This window comes from Halichoeres trimaculatus, unplaced genomic scaffold (genome assembly GCF_033239565.1).
Source record: "Halichoeres trimaculatus isolate MK-OKI-2021-1 unplaced genomic scaffold, fHalTri1.1 fHalTri1_scaffold_10, whole genome shotgun sequence".
Classification (NCBI taxonomy): domain Eukaryota; kingdom Metazoa; phylum Chordata; class Actinopteri; order Labriformes; family Labridae; genus Halichoeres; species Halichoeres trimaculatus.
Window position 1 is genome coordinate 24,555,365 of NW_027437187.1, and position 12,895 is coordinate 24,568,259.

At 41.6% G+C, this 12,895-nt stretch overlaps 1 protein-coding gene across 2 annotated transcripts in view; it reads right to left on the reverse strand.

Moving 5' to 3' along the window:
• Positions 1 to 12,895, reverse strand: part of znf469 (zinc finger protein 469) — a 214,936-nt gene that overhangs the window by 186,301 nt on the left and 15,740 nt on the right. Inside the window, exon 3 of one of the 2 annotated variants that reach the window (XR_012598880.1) lies at positions 4,655 to 5,537. The exons of the other annotated variant lie outside the window; for it this stretch is intronic. The gene's annotated coding sequence lies outside the window, so the exon portion shown is untranslated. Of the gene's footprint in view, positions 1 to 4,654; positions 5,538 to 12,895 lie in introns of those variants that run through there. 2 annotated transcript variants of the gene reach the window in all.

The window sequence follows — 12,895 nt, forward strand, 5'->3', positions numbered from 1 at the left end:
AATATAATATTCAGTTTATGAATGTAAACTTATACTTGATTCAAACATTAATTGAAACATATGGTGTTAAAGTAATTTTGCTTGGTTGCAATTTTTTGAACATACATTTTGAAATCTTGCATACCCTCATGTACCGCCATTTCAGAACCACTAGTTTAGTGCATATGTGGACCAAGGATACTCCAGTTTGCTGTATTCTCTGATCCACTATGGCAATCAATGAAGGTGTTCTTAGGGTGCTGTGATTTATCCAAGTCCATGTTCTGGCTCAGTCAACAGGATCAGTATCAGGCTCCATTGCGATCAGGTCCCCCCCAAGATTTGAAAACATTTTTGTCTCTTTTTCTGTCAATCTCTTCTATCTCACTTTCTCAACACAAGTCACAGCAGATGGCTTCCACCAATGAGTCCAGTCCACCACCAGGTTTCTGCCTGTCAGAAGAGTTTTCCCTTGCCAATGATTCTATTGTTTTGTTCTGATTTAGTGTTTGTTTGTTGATATGAGATCTGTGTTGGTTTCTATTTGTTTCTTTGAAAATATTCTCACTGAGGATATAGTTTAGGGGATTTTTCATTCCTCACAGCCTTCCTGTTGTTGCAGTAGGACAGAGCGACGGATGAATCGTCCATTGTTTGGGGTGCATGTGGCATATACGTCAAGGGACAGAGAAACCAGAGACAGACCCTCTCCACATCCCCACCAGGGAGCTGAGCCACAGAAACTCTAGTCACGTTCAAATAAATTCTTTCCTGTCCAAATTGACACCCTTCCGTTACCACGGTGTGGGTTTGGTTTAGTTTACAGTAATTTGGAGTCTGGGTGGCACAGGAATGTGGTGAGGGACAGAGGCTTATGGTGCACTTAAGACGACTTAGGTGCTAAATTATGGGGTGGGTTCCAAACACTTATCACTTTTCACATAAACAAAGAGGTTCACCTGCTGTTAGGATGGAGTGAGTAATTATTTAAACTGGTTTAAATATAGATTATCAACAAACAGTACTTGTCCCCATTGGAATATATACCTACTCTATGCCTTAGCTTTACTATTTACCTCTTGCTAAGACAATCAAAAGATGATTGAAATGATTGATTGTTTATTAATGTTACACTTGGTTTGTACTGGTGAAAAAGAAAAGTTGAAGTTTAATTTCCCTATGTGTACCACTTGAAAAAACTAAAATGAGCATACAGGGCCAAGTTTAACACCTGGTTGACTCACTGTGCCAACCTTGTGTAAAACATACTGCCTTGTGACCCAAGTCAAGTAGATCCCATTTGAAGGGCCAATCCATTTTTTAGCCAATGCATCTGCTCTTAATAAAAAACAATAATCGATCCCATAAAACCAAAGACCTCCAGCAGTGTGTGTATGGTTTGCAGCAGGTAAAATCAAGACTACACCCCAGCAGGAGTGAACTTTCACATTCTCATAAACAGTACGGCCTGGGCACCCACATTTTGTCAATTTTAAACCATGACATACCTGCATGTGGTGCAGTCTTCATTTCCAACATGTAAGATCTAATAAATGTTTCCCATGTATATAGAGGAGGCAGACACATGGTGTTAGTAACGACAAAACTCAAAGCTCTCCTCACTTACCCCTGCACAAAGAAACGAAATACACACACAGATACAAATAGACATCTGCAGCCAGCCTGTAGCATCTCTGCTATACCCACATTCACCGTATCCTCATCTCTTCAATGCTTTTGACCTTTCATAGCTCTATTAACCAATTCCTGTTCAATGTGAAAAGAAAAAATGAGCGTCTGGAATACTTCTCATATTTAGGTCAGCCTCACTTTCATTTATTTCTTAACCTTAACTTTCGTAGGTTTGCCAATGGGGAAATATAAAGAAAGAATCAAAGTGTTTTCACTTAAGGTTAGCTTAGCTCAGCCATGTCTGGTGAAGGGGCTGGGATTTCTCAACTTCAACATGGTTTAATCCCCTTCAGAGGCAGCTTCATAGTGGACTAACAGGAGAGGTAACAAAGAATGGACCAAGCTCTTATTTCAGTTATTGTAATCAGAAACATAAATTGGACACCCAATCGTAACGCAGTCTTACTGAGTGGTTATGCCTTGCAGTTTGGTAAAGATCAAAGCAGTCTGAGAAACTTTGCATAGCACAGGAGGAAGCAGAGGCCAGCTGTGCTTCAGTCGGTTTCTATCCTTCAAAATGTTTCCAGTGTCTGAAAGTGCAATCTCAACAGCCAACCTCACAGAGAAACAGCATCCTCCAGACAAGAGCTTATATTCCCAATCCCCAACCATTCTCCACCTCCAGCTGTTGAGCACTGATGATGTCTACAACACGGACCGCTGGGGTTACTGCTCATTTAGACTTGGCAGAATGTGGAGTTTATAAAGAAGGCTTGTTATCATTATTACCATAACGCAATTTTACATCCAGCTGCCCCGACCATGACCGCTTACAACCTGATTATTACAATAAATCTGTCCAGAAACAGGAACAGGACACAGAGCAGTCAGCTCCTTTATGGTCATTGGTACACTTTCTAAGCCTGATCAGCACAAAAGATCAAATATGCAGTGAGTGCAAGGCTGGGACAGTTAATCTCTTTTTTAGGAAAGCGAGGGATAGAGAAGCCAATAAAACACTAAAGTAATGAAGTGTAGAGTTTGCAGCATGTCAGAAGGCCTTCCCATGTGCGATAAAAAGGTCAGGTTAGGTCCACAACTCAAAGCTATGATGCTGGAAAATGAAGTAAAGCTGGATGACTCTGCTAGCAGTGAGAAATGTGGAGCTCTGACCGGCTGCTGGGAGATTGAGTGATGAAAGAACAAAGCTGTTGCTTTTGTGACCGCAGTCCCAAAGAGTGAGGGGTTTAAACTGAACACGTGTGGAAACTTGCTGTTTCACTTGACTTTCCTTGAGCGTCTCTTTTACATAAGCTTTCAGCTTAATGTAAGCTGCACAGAGATCCAGGTGGAGACACCCAATAGAGAAATTCCAAAGCAGCAGCACTAAATCAACTGTCAAACAGCTTCATACACAAACCTATGATGTGAAGATGTCATGTAAGAGCACGCAGACTCTTTCTTAGAAGGTATGTGTTAAAATTCAGAACTGGTCAAAAAATCAGTGATATGGGAAGAGACAAAAAACCCAGAGAGAAAACTGAGGAGGGTTTTAAGGACTGATTAATTCAGAAAACATCCCAGACTCTGTTAACAACAAAGAGAAACTCAATCCGGTGCAACACTATTTCTCCACCATCAATAAAAATGTGAAGTTTGTTCATTTGTTATAAAAAACTACATTATTGCGTGTTTCTCCTACTGCAAAAGTTCAAACAAATAGGTTTCACGATCCAGTACAAAGAGCTGAGTAATTGTACTGTCAGGGTTTCCCTGTTTGGTATTACTGGTGGAGACAACACTCATCTAACTTCTACAGAGGCCAGCATGGCTGCTTTCGCTTTGGACAGATGGGCATCTCGCTTCAATGGAAGGCCCACGCTTGGTAAGTGGCTCCTGGATGTAACGTCCTGTATCAAACCGAGCATGTTTTTGTTTTGTTTTTTGTTTTTTTATTTAACCAGGTTGGTCTCATTGAAATTAAAAACCTCTTTTTCAAGGGAGAATTGGTCAAGACAGGCAGCAGCAAAAACAAAAAGTTACAGATGGAAAACACAAAACAAGACAACGCACAGCCAACAAAACACAAGATTATGGATTAAAATCAAGGAGTCATTCTGGAAATTAACCGTACAAGCAGTCAAGCTACAACACTGACACATTATGGGACCAGCCTCCATGTGTTTTATTTTAGATTTTAAAAAATTTAAGGACACCAGCTCCTTAAGTTTAAAGTCAATCTGAAACTGGTTCCAAGCTGAGGGTCCAGAGTACCCAAAAGCCCTTGTTTCTCATTTCTGTCTGAGCGTTTGGGACAGAGACCAAAGAGGTCCTGAGAACGCAGAGATCACTGTCTGTTTTTTTTCTGTTTGTTTTGTTTTGTTTTTTTGCATGATAAAAACAGAAATAGTGGAGAAGCAGACCAAGACTTGCCTTACAGATGAAAGTGTACCAGTGTGTGAGCTTCAAGGTCACCAAAGCAGGCCATCCAACTTGAGAGTACAACTCACAATGGTGAGTCAGAGGTTTAGAGTTTGTTATGAATCTCAGGAGGCGTGGTAAGCAGTGCTGCCCTTTTTGTCAGTGTCTCAAAGAGTGGATTATTCTAAAATACATGCTCTGTTTCTGCCCTTGACACAAGGTAACCCATGACTCTGTGAGGTATGCTGGAACCTAACTCTTGGATGTTGTGCCTTAAATGCTTTGGGACATCAGAGGATGGGGGAATGGGGTTTGGGGAGAAGTGCTGTTTTACTGTATCAGGTGAAAGTGTTACTACCCCAAAGGTTTTACTAATCTTTACTTGTCCTGATTATTATTGTATCCTCTGTGCCAGTGTGGGATGCTTCTGTCCAACCCTGGTGTTTTCCCATTTGCATCGTAAACTAATCCTTTTTGGCTTACAGCAGAGTTGGGATAGCACCTGGTCGTGTGTGGTAAGTACAGGGGGATAAACAGTGACACTAACCAGAAGAGCAAGAGACATTATTAAAGAAGTTTTAGTGGATCGCAAAAAAAGAGGAGAAAAACACTTGACCCGACCTTGGAGAAGATTTACGACTCCTCTGTTCTCCACTGCTCCACTGGAGGACTAAACCAAAAAGGCACATGGCTGAGAGTGCACCCAACAAGCTTTGAGTAAATTTGCATTTTTGCACACGGTTTGAGTTAATGACAATGTGTGTATCATTTTGTAGCTTGAGCGATTGCCTGAGTCTTCTGTGATGGTGGGTGGGAGCCAAGGCAAGGCTTCATTGCTCACTGCAGGATCTGGCTCTGTTTACCCACTTCTGATGGAGTCCAGATGGGCTTTCTTCGACTCTCTTCTCCTTCTCAGTGTCGCTGAGTATGGACCATCCATTCCAGCAGCCGGGTAGAGTTGGAAGGATTGTCTCTGGATGGGCAAGGAGGAACACAGATGGTTCTTAATTGGTAGCAGGAGATGGTTCCATGATGGCAAAGCTGGATATCAACTGTAGTGTGAAGTCCAGCTGGGACTGGAAAGATGTAATCCACAGTCAGAGCCTTTAAGAGCTGGACTTGCACCATGCTGTAGCTTAAAGTTACATATTGTTGGAGGACTGGCAGTCAAGCACAGTTCCATTAATAATTGAAGCTGTTAGAATGATACCTGAGATGGATTTAATAATCCTACATTTCCCAGAGCCTGGACTGGCTTGTTCGCTCAAGATGCCAGATGACTTCTCATGGCCAGGTTTCACACTATAGGTCGTCTCAGGAGGAAACCGGTCTGTCTCCACCCCAACAGAGGAGGCATGGGACTTAGGGGAAAATCAAACCTAAGCATAACGCAGGGATGGTCTCCAGCCCCCATTCCTCTCCACCAAACAGTTCACCCAAGCCCTCCAGCTAATAGCTTCCATGTGAAAGCCAAAATTCTCCAGCACTCCAATATTCACACAAAACTGTAATAACAACACAGAAAAAAAGATCTATGTTATTGCATTGCGTGTCATAATCTTCAAAGTCTGACTCGTCAGATTGTCTGAGAAATGAACCTGTGATGGCTGCTGAGGCCCTGATGTCAAGTTTGTTTGGATAAGTCAGTGAAAGCTCATCCTCCCTGTCACTCACATGCTCACATTTATTTTTTGACACAGGAGGAGACACAAGCAGATATCCCAGACAAATATGAGCAAAACAAAGAATGGTACTCATTTAATATTTAAAACTTCAAACGTGCAATGGAATAAAACTAAAAAAATCTGATTAGTGGTTAAGTCTTATCAACAGTCACATATGATATGCATTATTCATTGTGTACAAAAGTAGTTACTCACCTCATAAACGCCACCACATAAAAGACAACACTCAAGTGTGTGTCAAAGTCCTGCCTGTGATTACAAGCTGATATCTGGAAAGGGTTCAGCTGTTTGGAAACAGGTACAACACATTTTATCCCCTGTGATAGAGATGATGGAATTGAAATCCATCCAGATAAAATAAAAACACACCCTGACTTTAATAGTCCTCATTTTCCAACCGGTCTTTTATTTTGCCACAGGCTGTTGCTGAGGCTGATGTCAGTGTTACCAGCTATTGATACCAGAGGACGAGCACATTTCTATGAACATATGCTGACACTAATTTCGTACACAGAGCAGGCACTGTGCAAGTACATACACATACAGAGCTGAAAGTTCACAAAGGGCACACACACACACTATCTTTCTCTCACAAACACACACACACACAAATTGAAATATGAGCTTGGTAGTCACGTTCCACCAACTATCAGAGGAAAAACAAGTGCATGGTAAACACCTCCAAATATGCACAGGCATGTGTGCTTGATTAAATTTCACTGATTGCTCACCACTGCTTCCTCAATGCATGAGCCCTGAGGACAGCTCTCTGCTCAGCCTGACATCTCCACACTGATTTCACCAAACACAACAACAAAGAAGAGCATGCTGACAGTAATCCAGATTACACTGGCCTGAGTCAGATAAGTATGGGAATTGCCTCATTTTATCTATTGAGATTTTCAGCTGAGTCCTTGAATTTCACACAGCCAGGTATCATCCAGTTTAACTGAGGATGAAATTTTTTTGTGGCCTTACAAAAACATGCAATGTTTGATTTTGCATAGCAGATACTGGGCTCCTGCATAGAACTAAGAATAAATGCAACCTTATGCTGTGTCCCATATCTTATACTTCTGCAAGTGCACATGAAGTGCACTGTGTACACTCTGCACTTACTAGAGCAGTGCACAAAACCTTAGAGGGTAGTGTTGTCCCAAATGAAACACTGTGGTTTTGTACTTACTGGAAACTACAATCACATTCCACAAACATTCACAGGTGTTCCTCTGCTCTTCATTGATTGCATCCATCGACCATTATTTGATTCGTTCCCGCCCCTTCCTCTACATACCTAATATGGCACCCATTGTGAGGTGCGCGACCATGTTTACATGACGTTTCAAACACTAAAACGCAGTGAAAAAAAAATCTGCGTTTACATAGAAACGCAGAGGGACTGAAAAAGCTGTAGCAAGCATGCCAGGCCTGTAGTTGGCGCGATAACTGTCTTGTCCAGAAGCCGCTTTCGGCAGATTTCCACTAAAGTAGAGTTGAGCTGATCATCTGGTGTATTTGTAAATACTAAGTGCAGATGCACATTTTGTTGAAAGACAGTCAGCACATTGAGCAGCACAAGCACAACATGATAGTCAGCAACAATAGTAGCAACAATAGTGTTGTACTGTTGTATGGGCTCACGCAAAGCAGAGTGTGACATCAGCTTTTGCACTGAAAACGCCGGCGAACTGTTTACATGGCATTGGTGTCTGCAGCGTTTCCGAAAAATTCCACTCTGGAGGCCATTTTCAAAGTTTGCAATTTAGGTCAGCTAAAACGCTGTCTCCGTATAAACATGAGGCCGAAACGCCACAATACTTTTTGCGTTTCACCCTAAAACCATTGTCATGTAACCAGCCCCTGAGTGTTAGAAGTTTTCATTGTTTCACACTTAACTTTCTGACCGTTTTGAGTGCGCCAGCTGAGAAATCAAATTGCACTGCGTTTTTCCTTACTGTCAGTGTGAACACACTTGTGCACTCGAAACAGTGAGTGTAAGTGCAGAAGTGTGCAATTTTGGACACAGCAATAGTTTGATTCTGAAAAAAACAACAATACTTCAAGGAGACAAATCGTGTTTTAAAGCATTTATGTGGAAACTGACACTGCCTTTCTGCGTGTGCTTGTGTAAAAAATACAAAGTGAATGCATGTGCCACACAACTGTTTTGAAGTTATTGAGTATGCTCTTAAATTAATCCAGGATTGGTTTCATAGACAACATCAGTAAAAGTTTCTAATGACAGCCAGGACCTCACTTGACCTTTTAAACCTAACATGTGGCAGCACTGTCAGCACATTGATGACTTGCTCTATGATCAATCAAGAGGAAGAACTGGCACGAGTTGATAGTCAGGGGAACCCAATGGGGGGGCAAGGGGCCACAGATGTTTTATTAATCTGCAGAGTCCCATCAAAACAAAAGACACTTTATTGTTGTTGTCACTTCATTTTTCCTCAACACATGATGTCAGAATCCCCGACTATAGCACCCATTGTCCAGCCAAACCCACATCTGTGACAGAAAAAGGCATCCAGATCCATTGTAGGCGTCCCCCTCTATAATTGTCCCCCTCTGCACCCCAAATTTTCTCCCAAGAAACACCCTGTCTTCAACAGCCGCCTTCCTCGGCAGTCATTAAGTCAGTGTGACAGACAGCTAAAGCAAAAGATCAAAACCAATAACTTTAATTGAAAAGGCATTCCATGCTTTAATTACATGCTAAGACATTTATAAGCATCACCATGTAAGCCAGCTGGAGGGGAGAGGCAAGCAGGCACTGCTGAGTGAAATGGCTCTTTCCATGACTTCCATTTATTACTTTACACCTGTGTGCTGAGATATGAACCCCAACTTAATGGGCTGGATTGGCTATCCAGTAAAAACTGGATATCCAACTTTAATCCTCAACATTAGCATGAGCAAACACAGTCCCTCAGTCCACAGTAGTGCCTCACACACATTAATTTATCCGCAGAGTCTTCCTTTATTCAGCTGCATTTATTCCTTCCATTACCCTTTCTCTGCTTTGTTGAAAAAAAAAATCACCTGGCATGAATCTTCGCCATATTTTCTACTTCAGCGGTCATAATTCTAAAATATGACGGATGACAAATACTGCAGTCTCTTTGGGCATGAATGGTTTTGCACTGGCAGGTAAACTTCCCTTGTGGCTACCTCAACCGCTTATGTAACCAGCCGTCATGCAGCTCCAGGAATATTTGTTAAAAGTGCTGCGAGTCACAGGAGGTGTGTAGCTGTGGAATGAGCAGGGTATCCAGGTGCACTTTCAGTCTTCAAGGACAACTACATCACCATTGCTCTCCCAGATAACAAAGGAATGATTGGATCTTCCTGAGCCACCAACCTGACGCCAAATTCCATCTGCAGGAGAATAGAGACAGTATTGTTCCTGTGACACTCCAAAACAAACACGGTGGGTGATCTACCCTCGGCAGTTCGCTCACAAAAATGTCCAATATTTTGTTATTTGACGGCCAATAATCACAGAAGGTCAGACTCTTTCTAGTTCATTTGGACCTTAGCCAGCAGGTCCCTTTCTCTCTTTCCTAAATTTTCCCCTTTCCCTTTGTGTCGTTCTTTGGACTCTCACTCACTCCTTCATATCTTCCCTTGCCTTTTGCTCTTTAATAAAAAACACTTGAATGGTTTAACACACCCCTGTCAGGGTCAAGCAACACCCTGTGTTTGTGGGTGACCTTCACAGCAGCTGCATGTGTGAGTGCTTTCACCAACACAGTGAGGGTCAGAGATGCTTCCACTGACTAACCACAGGCACCACAGAAGAAGAGACTACATTCACACAACTGCTCCTATATGCAGTAGAAGTGTGTTAAAAATATCGATACAGAAATATATCATGATACTTTGACCTCCAATACAATATTGATATTTCAACTCTTAATATCGATATTTTTGCAAAAATAAAAATTCATATTTTAGCAAAGTTGGAAGTAAAATACGACTCCCATACTTCCACTGTGGTAGATGGCGCCAAAGAGCTTCTACACTGTATGTTGCACATAGATTGTATACTAAATTTCATCTCAAAGTATATTGAAAATATTTCTAAACTTGATAATGTGGGGTTTTGTTGCACTGAGCAAGTCAGTATGCCATAAACATTAATGTTTTCCTTGGTACTTTTGATTTTGAGTAATTTTTGTTTTCCTTTAACATCATCCCTATCTTTTTCTTAGTTATGTGTAGAATATCCCAATATATCAAAATTTTGTGATACTGTGATGTATTGTGATACAATTGTATTTTGATTAGGGATGGGTACCTTTCACATTGAAACGATATTGTACCGCTGCCGCTACCTGGCAATCGGTATCAGTACTCAACAGTACCAGTTTTCGGTACTTTTTTGTGTTTAAGTGGTAGAGAATATCAACTTGTTCAATATCAAAATGCAACATATTTTCAATTGAACATATTTATTCTGCGATTGATAATCTTGCAATGCTGTGTTCATGTCCAGCATGGAAAATCGCCTACTCTCCAGCTCACTCACAGTCACAAGGGTGCATTTAGGCACCTAAACATGGTATATTTTGATTTTATGTGAATCGGTACCTGGTACTTTTGACGGAATTTGGTCGGTACCCATAAAAGTACCAAATTCGGTAGCCATCCCTAATCCTGATCCATATTGTGTCAAGAGGTTCTTGAAAGTTTACCATTACTGAAATTTACTAAGAAAACAGATTTCATTTTGCTCATGTCAGTAAATTCTGTGTTTTAATATGAAAGAAAATTGAAGTCTTTTTTGTCTGTTTTGACTGTGTGGTGCTGGTAGGCTATGTTAATTCCCCTGTGAGTCAAGGTACAGGGTGCATAGTCACGTGACTCCACCCATCCAGTCTGACCAAGAAGGGAAACAGATGATGAAGAAACGGCTGATGGTTGAAATGAAGAAGCGACTAACACAGTCGTAGATGAAGTAACGTCAGTTCAAGTTGATCCTGTTGTGAACACATAAAGCGTGAGTGCCACACAACACTGTACTTTGAAACCACTCTAGTCACTCTATTCACACAGCACGGTCTGTCGGCACCGTGATCACCAACGGCTGTCCGTGGCTGTTGCGCTGCAGTCTATTTTTGCTGGGGTGCGCTGCAGACGCGTCAATCTCTGCAAATCAGACTGTACAAACAGGAAAAGCAAGAAATAAAATACCCCATGAGGGATCAATAAAAAATATTCTTTTCTATTCCAAATCAGACACGAAAACAATTATAGTGTGCGGTCATTTCAAAATAAAGCACCATGTTCTGGCCCCTGATCGTAAATCTCATCCTTGTTTATCAAAACTACGTCACTGGCACATGAACAGAAGTCATCAGCAGGTCAGATCCAGAGGAAATGTGAGTTAACCTGTTACTTGAATGGTAGCAAGGGATTTTTATGCTTTTATATTTCATTGTAGTAATGTGTGCTAGTTGATCAATAAATCATCGAAAAGCAGTTTATTTGCATGTCCTGCAGATGGCAAAATTATACAGTAGTCAAGGATTTATTGTGCATTTTTTGTTACTGAGGTAAAACTGCCCAATTCATTGTGATATTGATTTGAGGTCGTATAGCCCAGCTCTAATGCAGTCTTGTGTCTTGATCTATCACTGATAGGCAAACAGTGAATACTCATGGTATAACCATAGCACCACCTCTGAAAATATACAGTCCAGCGTTCTGTGATTGACAGGAAGTCAGAGGTCTCAGAAAGCCCAGATGTAGCCGTAAACAGAGATTGTTTTTGCACCTAACTGAGATCATCTTATACAAGCAGTTTAAAATGGGGACCATGGATGGAAAAGCTGAGTTAATAAGACATGGCACCAATCCAGGCTTTTCTGATGTGAGAATGAGAGGAGCTTGAATCTGGAAATGGAGTTCAGCAAGTTCAAACACAAATGAAGACAGATTAAGTCGCATGTCCTTATAGTGAGCATACAAACTCAAACAAGCGCCATGAACTGCTGTGGATCTCTCATCAACTCTAATAGCATGTGCTTCATGGGTATGAAATGTGTGCCTTCAGAGGCCTGGTGCTAGAAATGATGTCGTTTTTAGAGTGAGCGCATACCTCATGTAGGTTTAAACGTAATGAAATGATGTCATGACTCATGAGTAAAAGGTCAAAGTAGGTCAAGTGACAAAAAAAAGTCTGTATGTTGATTTCCAGCTGTACAGTTGGGGACCATAATGGAGAATCAAGAACTTTTTATTTGCAGATTTTCTTCGAGGAGATTAAACAGCCTACCTTAGCGTATTACAAGAAGCGTCCGTAGATTGAACTTGTGATCCAGAGTACTGCCAGTACAATCCTGCCAAAATAAACTGCAATCAAGCCAGAACAAGCCAAGACACTTCTCCTGAGAGTCAAAGTTGGAGCGTGTGACAATGGTCTGACAGTGGGGGGGAGCAAAGAAGAACTGTAGCTCCAGAAACAATGGGACAAAAAATGTTCTGTGTATGTACACAATGCAGATATGTGACAGCGGTGGTGTGGTGGGTTTTAACCATCGAAGGCGGGGGGTGAAGGCAGAGAGGGAAGCTGTGCGGTGCATCTGAATATCTGTCTATGTCAGAGGAGCGTGAGCATCAGTGCAGGGCCTCGTAAATCTACACACACGTTCAGGGAACAGACGGCAAGAGAGCCCAGCTGTTTCTCTGGGTGCAGACGCACACACATCAAATATCCTCCATGTGTGTGAATGTATGTGTGTGTGTGTGTGTGTGTGTGTGTGTGTGTGTGTGTGTGTGTGTGTGTGTGTGTGTGTGTGTGTGTGTGTGTGTGTGCACAGTGACTGAACCTAGCAGATACAGTCTATGATCTTACCAAAGTGTTTTATGTGACTTATATGACATATCATGGCACGTGGAACACCTTTTAAACAGCCTCCTGGAAAATTTCACATCATATGAATGTGAAAACAGTGAGCTCATGCTGGCAGGATAATCCAACATTTGCCAAAGTTTATCAGCAGAAGAAAAGCCCGTTCCATATTTTCTCTTGTGTTTTTGTGTTTGTAAACCATGGCCTCCATTAAAAAAAAAATGAAATCAAACCCAGGTGATCAGAAGCCTCATAGTGCTGGCAGGATTTGACCATAAATATTCCTGAAAAACTACACATGTAATCATCTACTACA